This window comes from Artemia sp. Qi Xiang Cuo, chromosome 10 (assembly GCF_049724085.1).
Source record: "Artemia sp. Qi Xiang Cuo chromosome 10, ASM4972408v1, whole genome shotgun sequence".
Taxonomy (NCBI): Eukaryota; Metazoa; Arthropoda; class Branchiopoda; order Anostraca; family Artemiidae; genus Artemia; species Artemia sp. Qi Xiang Cuo.
This window is the reverse complement of record NC_142803.1, coordinates 51642634-51657124: the sequence shown is the minus strand read 5'-3', so window position 1 is coordinate 51657124 and position 14491 is coordinate 51642634. Positions and strand designations below refer to the sequence as shown.

The 14491-nt window shown below is 37.8% G+C and overlaps 1 long non-coding RNA gene across 1 annotated transcript in view; it reads right to left on the bottom strand.

Moving 5' to 3' along the window:
• The window catches only part of LOC148947865 (uncharacterized), a 54578-nt gene that overhangs the window by 28928 nt on the left and 11159 nt on the right, over positions 1-14491 (bottom strand). The window lies entirely within an intron of this gene.

Sequence of the window (14491 nt, the reverse complement as noted above, 5' to 3'; positions counted from 1 at the left end):
CCGCTCGTAATTGCTAATCACTTTAAACCTTTTTCTACATCGTCAAGTACATGCTCTGGAAAGGTGCCATGGAACGTAATCTTCTCAAATCCATAGGTACATGCTCTGGAAAGACACCAAGGAACATAAGGCAGGCAAATCCATAAGTACATGCTCTGGAAAGGTACCAAGGAACACAAGGCAAGCAAATCCATAAGTAAATGCTCTGGAAATGTTTTTCCTATGGCAGTAAGCAAATAGCATTGGAATTCCTATGGCAGTAAGCAAAATGGAACCTAGGACTCTACTAACCTTTCTTTCATTATAGCCCTAGAGAGCGGTATTGAACCACATTTTCAGTATAGCCTATTGTTTGAAATACGGTCAGTCAGCCGGGCACCCCGAACAATCCTTAAGCAATTTCTCTGGAAAACATCTATCAAATCTTCATCCGCTTTTCGGAGCGTCCATGTTTTAAAGCCATATTTGACCACTGTCATCACTGTAGATTCTAATTTTCTAATCTTGGTTTGCAGACTTATCTTCCTGTTCTTCCAGACTTTTTTTAACTGTGAAAAAAACACCCTGAGCCTTGGCTATTCTATTTTTAACATCTTCACTGCTCCCACCTTCTTTACTAATAATACTACCAAGGTAAGTGAAGCTGCTCATCTGATCAATCTTTTCATTACCCAACGTCACCTTTTCATCTTCACTTATTCCTAGCCATAGTGACGTAGTCTTCCTAACATTAATTTTCAAACCAATTCTAGCACCCTGAACTCGCAAAAGCTCTAAATATTCATTCATTTTGCTCACACTTTCATCTAGGATGCTTAAATCATCAGCATAATCCAAGTCCAGGAGACTTTTTCCTCCCCATTTAATTCCGTGGTCTCCCATTGCCTTTCCTGTGCTCCTTAAAACAAAGTCCATCAAAATAATCCATATAAAGGGGGATAGAACACAAGCCTGCTTAAATCCTGATTTAAGACAAAACCAGCTGCTAACCTCCTTGCCTACCTTAACCGCAGCAGTGATATTCTCGTACATAGCACTAATCACTTTAATGTATTTGCCTGGAATACCATACAAGGATAAAACCTTTATTAAAGCTCTTCTATCAACAGAATCGAACGCGTGTTCATAATCTATAAAACTGAGAACCAAAGGTGTTTGAAAACTCAGGCACTTCTCAATTGTTAGCCTAAGAGTGAAAATTTGGTCGACACATCCTCTACCTTTTCTAAAACCGCACTGTTCTTCTCTTAAAACTTTGTCTACGGCATCTCTCAGTCTAAAAAGTATCATATTACTAAGTAATTTACTACATACAGAGACCAGACCAATGCCTCGATAATTACCATACTCACTTTTATCACCTTTCTTATAAAGTGGCTAAATTAAGGTTTTCCTAAAATAGTTAGGTACTTCCCCTTTTTCAAAAATCATATTCATAATCTTCAGTAACTAATTTCTAACCTCAATGCCACCATATTTAAGAAACTCATTTGCCACCCTATCAGCACCTGGAGCCTTATTATTCTTTAATCCTTTTAGTACTGTTGCTAATTCCTCCTCACAAAACAAATCTTCCTTCACATCCAAGGTATCACGAACATATTCATTTTCCTCTATATTTTTTGCTACAACTCTATCTCGGTTAATTAAATTCTCAAAATATCCGGCCCATTTTTCTTTAATTTTTTCTTTATCGCTGATTGCGGCCCCATTCCTATCTTTAACTGGGCCAAGTCCGCATTGACTACTCACTCTCAATTTGTTAACATGCCAGTACAATACTTTACGATTATGCCGTCTAGCTGTATCTTCCAGATCCTCGGCAATTTTACCCATGGCCGCCACTTCAAACCTCCTTAGTTCATATTTTAATGCTTTCTCCACTTTCTTTACATTTCTTTTGTTTTCATACGATCTATCACCCAGATAATTCTTGTGCAAGTCCTTTCTCCTTTCTACTAAACGTAAAGCTTTTTCACTAATATTCTGAGCTGCATTTCAAGATTTCTTCCCTAATACACCTTCAGCAACTTCACAAATTATTTTTCTAAAATTATTCCAACCATCTTCCACACTATCAACTTTTAAACTCTCAAGTTTAGTATTCAACAGTTCCTGGAAAGTTTCTCTCAAATTTTCATCCTGAAGTCTACCAACAACATAATTTCCCAGGAGGTAATTACCCTTCTTTTCAGAGTTACCCCTCAGAAAAGAACTTTAGATATCTATTTTTTTAAAATAGTTCAAAGATCAAATAACGAAAACTCCAGGGTCGACACAACTCCCCAGGGCCCGGAGAAAGGAGTTGTAAGTTAAGCCCTGGGAGCATATATGGTTCTTGCGAAAGAAATGCTCGTATAAACTTCAGAGGGCTCATTTGATTGGAAATTGAAAGTTCGAGTTCACTTTTCAAGAGTCAAAAGAGATCCGAGAACAACTAGCCCCCAACGCCTTTTTTTCCAAACCAATCCGATGAAAATTTTGAGATAGCCATTTTCTTAAAAATAGTTCAAAAGTTGGATAAGAAAAACTCTGGTGTTGATACAACTCCCAAGGGCCCGGGGGCAGGCGTTCTAAGTTATGTCCTGAGGGCATGTATGGTTCTTATGAAAGGGATGCTCGTATTAACTTCATGGAGGGCTCATTTGATTTGAAATTGAAAGTTTTAGTTTACTTTTTAAGATTCAAGAGATCGGTGGGTAACTACCCCCTCCCCTTAACCCTCTTTAAACCCCAGACCATTTTGCTACAAATTGTGAGATAGCCATTTTTTTTAAAATAGTTTAAAAATTAGATTAAAAAAACTCCTGTGTCGATACAACCCCCATAGCCTGGGGGGTAGGCGTTGTAAGTGTTGTCCTGGGGGCGTAAATGGTTCTTATGAAAGGGATACTCGCATAAACGTCAGAGAGGGCGGATTTGATTGGAAATTAAAAGCTCTAGTTCACTTTTTAAGAGTCAAAAGATATCAGCTGGCAACTAGCCCCCCCGCACCCTTTTTCCCCCAAACCCATCAAATAAAAATTTGGAGATAGCCATTTCGTTTAAAATAGTTCAAAGGTCAGATAAGAAAAACTCCTGTGTCGACAAAACCCTCAGGGCCCGGGAGCAGGCGTTGTAAGTAATACTCTGATAGCATATATGGTTCTTATGGAAGGGATGCTCATATAAACTTTGGAGAGGGCTCATTTGATTTAAAATTGAAAGTTCTTGCTCACTTTTTAAGAGTCAAAAGAGATTGGAGGGCAATTAGCCCCCCCCCTTTCACGCCCTATTATCATCAAACCCATCCGATAAAAACTTTGAAAGAACTCATTTTTTCAAAATGGTTCAAAGATCATATAACGAAAACTCGGGGGTCGACACACCCCCCAGGTCCCGGGGCCAGGCGCTGTAAGTTATGTCCTGGGTCCGTATATTGTTCTTATGAAAGGGATGTTCGCATAAACTTCAGAGAGGGCTCATTTGATTGGAAATTAAAAGTTCCAGTTCACTTTCTCAAAGTCAGAAGAGATCGGATGGCAACTAGCCCCTCTCCCTCCACGCCACCAAACCCATCCCATAAAAATTTTGAGGTGACCATTTTGTTAAAAATATGTCAAACATCAGATATTAAAACTCCATGGTCGACACAACCCCCAAGACCCGGGGACAGGTGTTACAAGTTATGCTCTGGTGGCACACATGGTTATTATAGAAAAGAAGCTCGTATAAACTTCAGAGAGGGCTTATTTGATTGAGAATGGAAAGTCCTAGTTCACATTTAAAAATTCAGAAGAGATTAAAGGGCAATTAGCCCACCCCGCCAAGCCCTTTTTTCCCCAAACCCATCCAATAAAACTTTTGAGATGGCCGTTTTGTTAAAAATAGTTCAAACTTCAGATAATAAAAACTCCGAGATTGACACAAACCCATTTCTTTACTTTGATACTAGTTTTGATACTTTAATGAACATTTGATTTTGAAAAAAAAAGTTTGAATTTGAAATAAGAAATTTTTTAAAACTTGAAACTTTTTGCAACCAAAAACAAACAGAAATTAATTAGAAAAAAACGTTCCGAAAAAGGAATTTTCTAAAGAAAAGTAAAGGCCATTTTAAACTTAAGATCAGCGGATACAAATACCTTTTAAAATTTAAACTCAAAACGACCAGAAATTACCATTAAAGAATAAATAAAACCCAAAACGAACAGAAATTAAATAAAAAATCATAGCAAAAAAATATACAACAAATAATAATATAAATGAATAAATAAATCTTAAAGCGAGCAATGCTTAAATTTAATATGCAAATCAAGCTTAAAACGAAAAAAAAAATATTTTGCTATTGAAGCATAAATCAAACCCAAAACCCTCAGTCCCCCCCCGCAATGTGCAAATATATAGCCCAAATTTGTTTATAAAGTATTATATTCTCATCATATTTTGTGATATTTATTAGGATTGAGCGTCAGAGAAACATCTCTGCATAAGTAATCCAAGTTTCGTTATACACTAAAAATAATTTTAACAATTTTAATCAATTATTTTAAATACTTATAATATTAATACATAATTGTTTATATATTCTAGATAAATCTAAGTTCTAAACATGGAAGGATTTTGGCTTTCAGAAATTAAAGAAATAAGCTAAAAGGCTTTCTTAGCCTTGAAAAACTTTGGCACTGACATTAAATAGCCATCGCTGAGTATGCACTCATGATTAAGCGAAAAATTTGTTTGGATTTGAGCCCAAAACATTGTTAAGCATAGCAATTAAAGAAACCCGAAAAAATAAACATTAATTGGTCAAATTTCATTCGGTAACCCAAGTAGAAGGGCATTATCCTTATAAAAGTTTTAGCCTACTATTTCGCTTTCATTACATTTAAATAAGGGAAGTTCTTCTCGTAATAACTCTACTTATTTGAGATATATTGTTAAAACTGTGATGTAACATATTAGGCAATAAGAGGATTTCAGGGAAGTCAGTGTCCTCGATGATAACAAATATGCATAATGTTTTCAATCAACCATAAAATGGTACATGGAATAAGCATGTTAGATTAATGGCCGTAGGTTCATATCAGGAAACGTTGGACTCACCCCCCGCTCTCCCTTACAAAAAATACTATTTTCAAATAATTCGCCTTCCCCCATCCTGGGACATATAGATTCCTCAGCAGGTGCCCGGTCTAAACGGTGGAAAACTATTAAGGTGGAAAAAACTTTCTAGGGTTCTTGTTGGTTATATATAAACACTCAAAAAGTGAAGTTTGGTTAATGCTAATGAAATAAAACAAAATGTAATGAAAATATAGTACTTTAGTAACCAAATTATGAAAACTACAACAAAGAATTATGGAAGGGGGCCGCCCAGAGTGCAGTATATTAATTACGTAACCTAACCTAACCTAGGTATCTTTTTTGTTCTTCTAGACCAAAAACCTATTCAGAAATATTGTTCACGGAGTGGGAAACCCCGTTTGCGAAGCGAGCCAAAGAATAGTTTTGTTAAAGAAGTTGCGGTACTGTTCTAATATATGTAAAACACGCGATAAGTGAAGTTTGGTTAACTCTAATGAAATAAAACAAAATATTATAAAAATATAATGGTTTATGAACCAAATTGGGCTATATATTTGCATATTAGGGAAGGGCGGGGGGGGGGTAAAGCATAGCATATATTAAATACGTAACCCAACGTAACGTAGGCATCCCCCCCTAAACCCCCAAAAAAACTTAAGTTTAAATATAGTTCCCAGAGTGAGAAACCCCTGAATACTTGTTTATATAGCATCAGATAGCTTCAGAACTTTGCTTTTTTTCGAGTGAATGCCTCGCGTTTTTTATGGATATTAGAACAGTACCGAAGTTGCTTGACTAGTTTTCGTCTCATGAGCATGGGTTCAGAAGCATTTAAGCTTTTTTAGTCACTAAGAATGTACCTGTTATTGATACATATATCAATTTCCCATCGTTAATAGGTTTATTCTGGCCATTGACTTTGCTAATTTATTGGTCAACTTTAGTTGCATTAGTTTGGGAGTCAACCTAGGAGCAAAACCTTTCCCATGGTATATTTTTTTTTACTTTCTGTATATTCTTTTAGGCTTTACTATTGGATCTTTATACTCAAGATGTTTGGTAGGAGAGGGGTGTTTCTGGAAATACATTCTGGATTTTCTTTTCCTAAATTGCTTTTTTCAATTCAAAGTCTTCATCCTACCATGTTTTGGGAAATTTCTTAAGATTCAAACTTTTCTTCTTATGATGTGTGAGAATAGTACAATCCGCCGTAGTATGCAAACATGAAGATAATTATTCATTTATGTACAGTAGGCTATACACCTCTGAGCGGTGGTGGATCCAGGGGGCGAGGGGGCGCACGCCCCTCCCCCTAGCGTAGTCTAAAGTAGTATAATTTACTTAATTAACGCAAGTTTGCGTTAATTAAACCTGCTCCTAACGCAAGTTTATCGGATCAACCTTTTTTGCCCTCCTCTAAAAAAAATCATGGATCCGCCCCTGCCCCTGAGTAATCTTCAGATGCAAGTATATCTTCAAAAAATGACCAATTTGCTTTTTGTTATTATAGAATAGAATATATTTTGTTCACTGCAATAGCTAGAGCTAACATGAGCATCCCGTGACACAAAAAAAGACCCAAAACAAGGAAAAAAACAAAATAAAACACAACACACAAAAAAATAAGGCAGCAAGTGTTGCTTCAAGGTCAATAAATTAAAATGAGTCACAACAAAATTAATATACAATTAATATGAGTCAAGAATCAATTTTCTCGGTTAAAATAGTGACCGGTTATACAGAATATATTCGAATATTAAATATATAAATAGTTGATATGTTCAAAAACACTCAAAGGCAAATACCTGAAATAAACTGCATCAAACATTAAATATTTGTCAAGATAATGTTATTGAAATACCGAGTAAAATAAGGGACAAATGATTTGCAATATCTCTCGGTACTAGAGGCTTGGTGTAAGTCATTAACTGTAGACAATCATTTCTTGTTTGTCTGAGTCTAGTGACCGGTGCTTCAATAGGGGGGCTCTCGAGGTCAGGCAGTAGACCACGGTGAACGCGAAATCAAACAATTTAGTCCAAATCGATATGTCTCTACGACTATCAAGTGAACTCAAGTTGTTGTTTTAGTGCATCATCATATGTCGAGCAGTTATGTCCAAGTATGATTTTTACAGCTCGTTCTTGTATCATCTCAATTCTATATAACTAATCTTTCGTCAAACCCGGATGCCAAGCCGGACATGCATACTCAAGAGAGGGTCTAACGTAGCTGCAGCATACAGTGTCAGACTCTAAAATCTCAGTTGGCATACCAAATCTATTCAGGTTGGAAAATGAATGTAAAAGTAAGGCACCTTTTTTTTAGTCAGAAAGTCAACGTGCGAGGTCCATCTTAAATCTTTGTCCAAAAGTATTCTATGTATTTTAACAGTTTTCTTTGTCGGCAGTAGACAAATAAGAGAAAGGTGGCTGTCTACCTTTAGGAAGGAAGAAGTCATATAAGAGCTTGTAGTTTCGCTGACCGTCAGTTCTACCTTTCCTAATTCAGCTTTTAGGTAATTGAATATTCTTGTCAAGTCTGACAGTTCTGTAGTCGGAAATCTTAGTTGCAGTGATAAAACAGTCAAATCATCATCAAATTTAAAACACTCTCGAACTGTTGCTAAAATATGATTAAAAACAGTTAGAAGAGAAAGTGGACCTAATTTAGTCCCTTGTGGAGAACCGCAAAAAAATATATAGAAATCCAGATGGCTCATGATATGGGGGTTGGACACACTAAGATCTTTTAAAAAGAAAACTAGATGGCATACATAGAACAAATGGACGGGCACCCATAACCTTAGCTTCTTCCACTACTACTTTATGGTCGAGATTATCAAAAGGCTTAAAGAATATCAGCAAATAATGCATCACACAGCACTATGCCCGGGTCTAAATCTATATTGTTGTTAATCTATATTATCTTTTATGTCCTTGAATAAACAATCAAAAACCGAACTTCCGAATGAAAGTTCAGTTTGGCTAGCCGATACACACCTCATACGTTGGTAAATCTATTAACGAAAGCTTCTCCGGTTTTGCACTACAAAGACGGGGTCAAGACACCGCAATTCCTCCGAAAAACTAACGTTTCCACAACTATCCAGTCCCTCTCCATGGCCAATTCAGACCAGTTTCTGTTTTGAACTAAATCCCTTATAATTCCTTAACTCTCTATAAGCAGGGAGGAGGGAGAGACTCTATGTACCAACGTATGAGGTAAGTATCGGCTAGCCAAACTGAGCTTTCATTCAAAAGTTCGGTTTTGGCGTTGCCATTACCTCATACGTTGGTACATCTATTAACAAAAGCTTAGATTCCAACCGATTTGGTGGTGGGTTCATAAATCAACTAATATAAAAATTAGTTTCAAACTCAAATATTCAAATGTATAAACTATAAAACTGTCTGAACCGCAACGAAATGTAGAGCATGGGTTCGATCTTCTATTTCATTTAGATAGTGTTGTCTGGAAGTAGACTCCGAAGACCAGCCAGCAGTACTCATTATGTCAGCAAGTGGTACTGATTTTGATAGCGCCCATGACGCCACCATGGATCTTGTGTCGTGTGCTTTCCCTTTTCTACACTCTTCTTTTGATGCCTCATATGCCATAGTTTTGGCCTGTTTTATCCAAGAAGAAATGGTTCCAGACGCAACCTCTCGTGGTGCTGTTTTAGGAAAAGGAATGAAGAACCTTTTTCTCCCTTTTCTGACCGCCACATTAGCTGTTCGCTGTGCGTAGGCCAATAGTATTCTCACTGGACACAAAGCTGGATCTACATGCCATAGTTTTGGCCTGTTTTATCCAAGAAGAAATGGTTCCAGACGCAACCTCTCGTGGTGCTGTTTTAGGAAAAGGAATGAAGAACCTTTTTCTCCCTTTTCTGACCGCCACATTAGCTGTTCGCTGTGCGTAGGCCAATAGTATTCTCACTGGACACAAAGCTGGATCTACATCTAGCGCGGGAAGAAGAATTGGAGAAGGTATCTCATGAGGTTTCACAGTTTTGGGCCTAAACGAAGGGAGAAACCTGTGAGTTACTAAATTATCCGAAAATTGTGTTGTACTGAAGGACAGGGCATGAATTTCACTCCTTCGAGGACCAGATGCAATGGCAGTAATGAATACCGTCTTAAAAGTAAGATTTTTCATATCAATATTGCACAAGTCAAGAAATCGTGAAGTTCTAAAATACCTTAGAACAAGGCCAAGATCCCAGGCAGGAATATCATGTTGTGTCCGCGTTGACTCGACCCAAAATTCTGTATCATTTTCGTCAAACAAGTATCTTTGCTGATATCTGTTCCTATAGCTAGAGCTAGCGTTTCGCATATTGCTGCTTTACAACCTTCTATCGTTAATAGTGCGAGGTTTTGACTAGTCTTTAGATGTAGCGTGAAGTTTGAAACAGTCTGAGTTCTAGTTGCCAGAGGATTAATCTTCCTTTCGCTACACCAGCCTGCGAACATTCGCCGCTTTCCATTGAACAATTCAACGGTAGAACGTAATCTGTTCCTATAGCTAGAGCTAGCGTTTCGCATTTTGCTGCTTTATAACCTTCTATCGTTGATGGTGCGAGGTTTCGACCAGTCTTTAGATATATCATGAATTCTGCAACTGTCTGAGTTCTGGTTGCGAGAGGATTAATCTTCCTTTCACTACACCAACCTACGAACACTTGCCGTTTTCCATTGAACAATTCAACGGTAGATCGTCGCTGGACCGGGCAATTGCACGGGCTGATTCTTTAGAAAAATCTCTCTTTTCGAGTCCACGCTCGATATCTTCCATTCGTGTAAATTTAGATTCCTAAGTGCTGGGTGGCGAAGTCGACCCTGCTGGAAGAGATCTGACTAATCTCCGAGGGGTATAGGCAAGTCTACTAGCAGGTTGAGAAGATTCGTGTACCAAGCTTGGCGAGGCCATCGCGGAGCAATTAGCGTTATGCGGCAGATCACAGACTTTTGAAGCTTCTTCAGAACCTTTGGGATCAGGCAAATGGAGGGAAGGCATAGTTGTGTTTGTTTGACCAATCGTGGGCAAGGGCATCTGCGCCGATCGCAAGAGAATCTGGAACTGGTGAGAAATATACGTCGATCTTCCGGTTCAATTGAGTCGCGAATAGATCGACTTCTGGCAGTCCAACTCTTTTGACAGGACTCAGAAGACGCTCTCGTTGAGACTCCATTCCGTGGGCAGACCTTTTCCTTCTTATGACAGTGTGTCGGCTACTAGATTGAGTGACCCGAAGATGTATCTTGCCCTCAAGTGAACGTTCAGGGCCATCGTAATCTCCAAGAGCTTTATGGGTTCCTCCTCTAGGGAGAAAGAACGGGTTCCGCCCTATTTAATTATGTAATTGACTACAGTCGAGTTGTCCGTCATTAACATGACTACCTCATTTCTTAGCTCCTCCGCAAAGGCTTTGATTGTGTTGGCTACGGCTCTCATCTCGAGGCAATTTATGTGAAGAGATTTATCATCTGGAGACCAAGTCCCCGCAGTGTCTTGATGTGGGTCCTCTAGATAGCCACCCCAGCCATAGGTTGAGCTGTTGGTGAATATTGTTTTGGAAACAATAGGAGGCTTGAGAGGAAGGCCTTTACTCAGCCAATCTTTGTTCAGCCACGGTGAAAATGCCTCTTTCATCTCTGTCGTAATTAGAGTGTTTAAATCTATGTTGTTCCAAGACTTGTCCCACAATCTGAGCATTAGTAACTGACATTTCCTGAGATGTAGTCTGTTGAAAGGAATTGCTCTTGAGCCCGCACTGATGAGTTCAATCAGCTTCAGCAGTTGCCTTATTGAGGTATGCGATTTTTCCAGAGCTGCCTTGATTTCATGTATCAAGTCTGAATCTTTTCCACGGTAAGGTACACCCTCTTTACCTCCAGGTATACCAGAAACCCGAGAAATATGATCCGTCACATAGGTTGCAATTCTGATTTCTCGCTCAGCATGAACCCAAATCTGTGCAGGAGAATCATTTGGTTTCTCGCTCAGCATGAACCCAAGTCTGAGCTGGAGAATCATAATGGTCTTTACATTGTTCTGTACTGATGACTTTTGGTAATTGCGCAGAATCTATTTGTTCATTTAAGCATGCAATTGGATGGTTTGAAGATGGCTATAGCTCACGATGGCGCTTTAAACTGATAGATCTTGTTTTTGAAAGTGAACCCTAACCTCATTCTGTGAGTTAGGTTTTTAAAGTCGGCGGAAAACATGAAATACTTTCCGGAGATAATAATTTTGAGTACGCTCTATAAAGAATATTTGAAAGATGCTGCTGACATCTATTAACAGAATCCAAGAACTTTATCAGTTTTTGGGATATAATGTCGGGAGAGACGTTCTCTGCCTTTAACATCTTTATGACAGTACCTAACTTGAGGTCACTGTATGTTAGCATGATCAGATTCACTCGTGTGGAAGAATCTAAGGCCAAGAATGACTTTCTGTCAACTGATATGAACTTTATGTCCTCTACTTATCCAGTTGATGGTAACAATGAACTTTGGGTTTATGCGTGGTGCCTGTGAAGCTGAAAATGCGTCTTGACATTTGTAAGCTCTCGCTGCGACCGGGATGCCGAAAGGGTGAAAGAAGTACTACGTTTTGAAACGATATTTTCTTCAATAATATAAGTAGCCTATATACTGTTATCCAGCTAGCATAGCATATTTGTAATTGGACGCTGAAAGTAAATTCAACTCTAATGACCAGAAAAACTTACCTCATGCCAGAACAGACCTATAGGCCAGCGCTGTAGTCGTTTCAATACTATGCAATGACGGTACGTACGTCCAAGGCGTCGTGAGCTTATATAATGGCGGTCTGTATTTCCAAAGCATTATGACCTTATGTAATGAGGGTCTGTACTCCCAAGGCTTTCTGACCTTATGTAATGGTGGCCTGTGCACCCAAGGTGTTATTACCTTATGTAATGCCGGTCTGTACGTCCAAGGCATTATGTGTATATGTTTCCTATCTAGGAAACACAGGAGAAACATTTTTGAAATGCATCTATGCATTTTAAAAACGCGTAAGAGTCTTTGTTATCAAAGTTTAGACTAACAACAGAGTTTAAAACGAGAACGGTTGCAAATTTTACATAATACGGTTTTTCTTCTTTTCAACAATTGGTTTAACCATTTAGTGGCACAAAAATGAACAAAAGAAATACTCGTGGAACTGTCTTTTAAGGCACTAAAAATCAAATCAAAATTGAATTTTTATATACAATATCGCAATTATGTCCTGGATATCTCTATTGAAGAAGGTATAATCATTAGCAAACATTACGCTTATTCCCAAAAAGATGTTGTGAATAATTCTGCAATATGCATGCTGGGAGAATAGGAAGTTCCCCTACTATTACGCAAGTATTTTGAGTAAAAACTCATTTTCTCTTTTACCAATAAAAAATGTTTTATATGTCGAATTAAAACCAAGAAACTACCTTGGATAGTGTCTATCCGTTTAACCCCTTGTACCACAAAACAGAAACTGGCGGAGTCGGCCATGGAGAGGGACTGGATAGTTGTGGAAACGTTTGTTTTTCGGAGGAATTGTGGTGTCTTGACCCCGTCTTTGTATTGCAAAACCGGAGAAGCTTTCGTTAATAGATGTACCAACGTATGAGGTAATGGCGACGCCAAAGTAAAACTTTCAAACACTTTTGAAAGAGCCGGAGTTTTTGAAATCGGCATCATATCAAACAGTTCGTGGTAACGAACTGTAAGTAAGGAGCGACCCGGCTCAATGGTAACCGAAACTCTAGAAAACGGGTTTTTGATACCAATAGATACATCAAAAGAATCATATTTCAATGCTGATTTCAAATATATAGCTGTCATCACGTTTAGTGGTACCCATCAAAAGTAACATGCCTGAGAAAATTTGGCTGATTTTCAAAAAAAGGGGGAAAGACCCCCTAAGAGTTATAGAACCTTAATGAAAATCACACCATCATATTCAGCGTATCAGAGAACCCTACTGTAGAGGTTTCAAGCTCCTATCTACAAAAATGTGGAATTTTACATTTTTTGCCAGAAGAAAGATCACGGATGCGTGTTTATTTGTTTTTTTTTTCCCCAGGGGTGATCGTATCGACCCAGTGATCCTAAAACATTGTGGGAGGGCTCATTGGAACGCAAATTAAAAGTTCTAGTGCCCTTTTTAAGTGACCAAAAAATGGAGGTCAATAAGGCCCCCTCCGACACTCATTTTTTTCCCAAAGTCACCCGTTCAAAATTTTGAGATAGCTATTCTGTCCGGTATGGTCGAAAATATGATAAATATGTCTTTTAGGATGACTTAATCCCCTAAAATCCCCGGGGGGAGGGCTAAAAGTTATGAACTTTACCCAATGTTAACATATAGTATTGGTTATTGGGAAGTATACAGAAGTTTTCAGGAGGGTTTTTTTCTGGTAGTGGGGGGGGGGTCGGGGGTTATGTTGGAGGGTCTCTCCATGAAGGAAGTTTTCATGGGGGAAGGAAAATTGCCATGAAGGGGATGCCGGGCTTGCCAGCATTATTTATTGGCTATTGGGAAGTATACAGACATTTTCAGTCAATAAAACATTGGTTAAAAATTGCGTTTAAAGAAGTAAATAAAATATTAAGACAATTAATAATCAATTTAATTGGTATCTCACTTGGGTAACTAGATTTACGAGGATCACAAGCCTTTAATTTCTTAACAACTGAACTAATCTTTAGGATAGGGATATTTGAAACTGAGTCATTAGGTGGTAACATTGTTAGTTACGGATGAATTATACAAATTAATGCAAAAAATTCACTAATCTCATTAGGTTGCAGATGTTTACCATCATTACCTCTAACTTCAACTTTGGTCACTGTTTTACCGATGATAAAAATTGTATGATGGAACTTCCATGGGTTCGATTGATATATTTTGCTTATTATTTATAAGTCCTACTACTTACGTGAACATCTTATTTTGTACACAATGGTATCTCTTAACCTATTAAAATCTTCCTCAGGTCCATTTAAATGCAATTCATTCCTCAATTTTATCAGATCCTTAATATCTTGAAAAAATCCATGGTTTTTCATTAGATTTCACACATTTTTGTTTGTGGGAAAATTTCAGAGAGTTTTTCGTTCAGAGTAAATTTCAGAATAGTTCCCTACATAATAAACGTGTATTGGTTTGGGATTTGTGGACACATATTGTTTGTCACTAATGGAAGTAAGAACGGCTATTTGTTTACATATTCAATTTAAGTTTCACTCGTTTTAAGATTTATTTATTCATTTACATTAGTATCTTTGTATGTTTGTTTGCATTGATTGTCTATTTAATTTTTGTTCGTTTTGGGTTTCATTTATTCCTTAATAGTAATTTCTGGTCGTTTTGAGTTTGAAGTTTAACAGGTATTTGT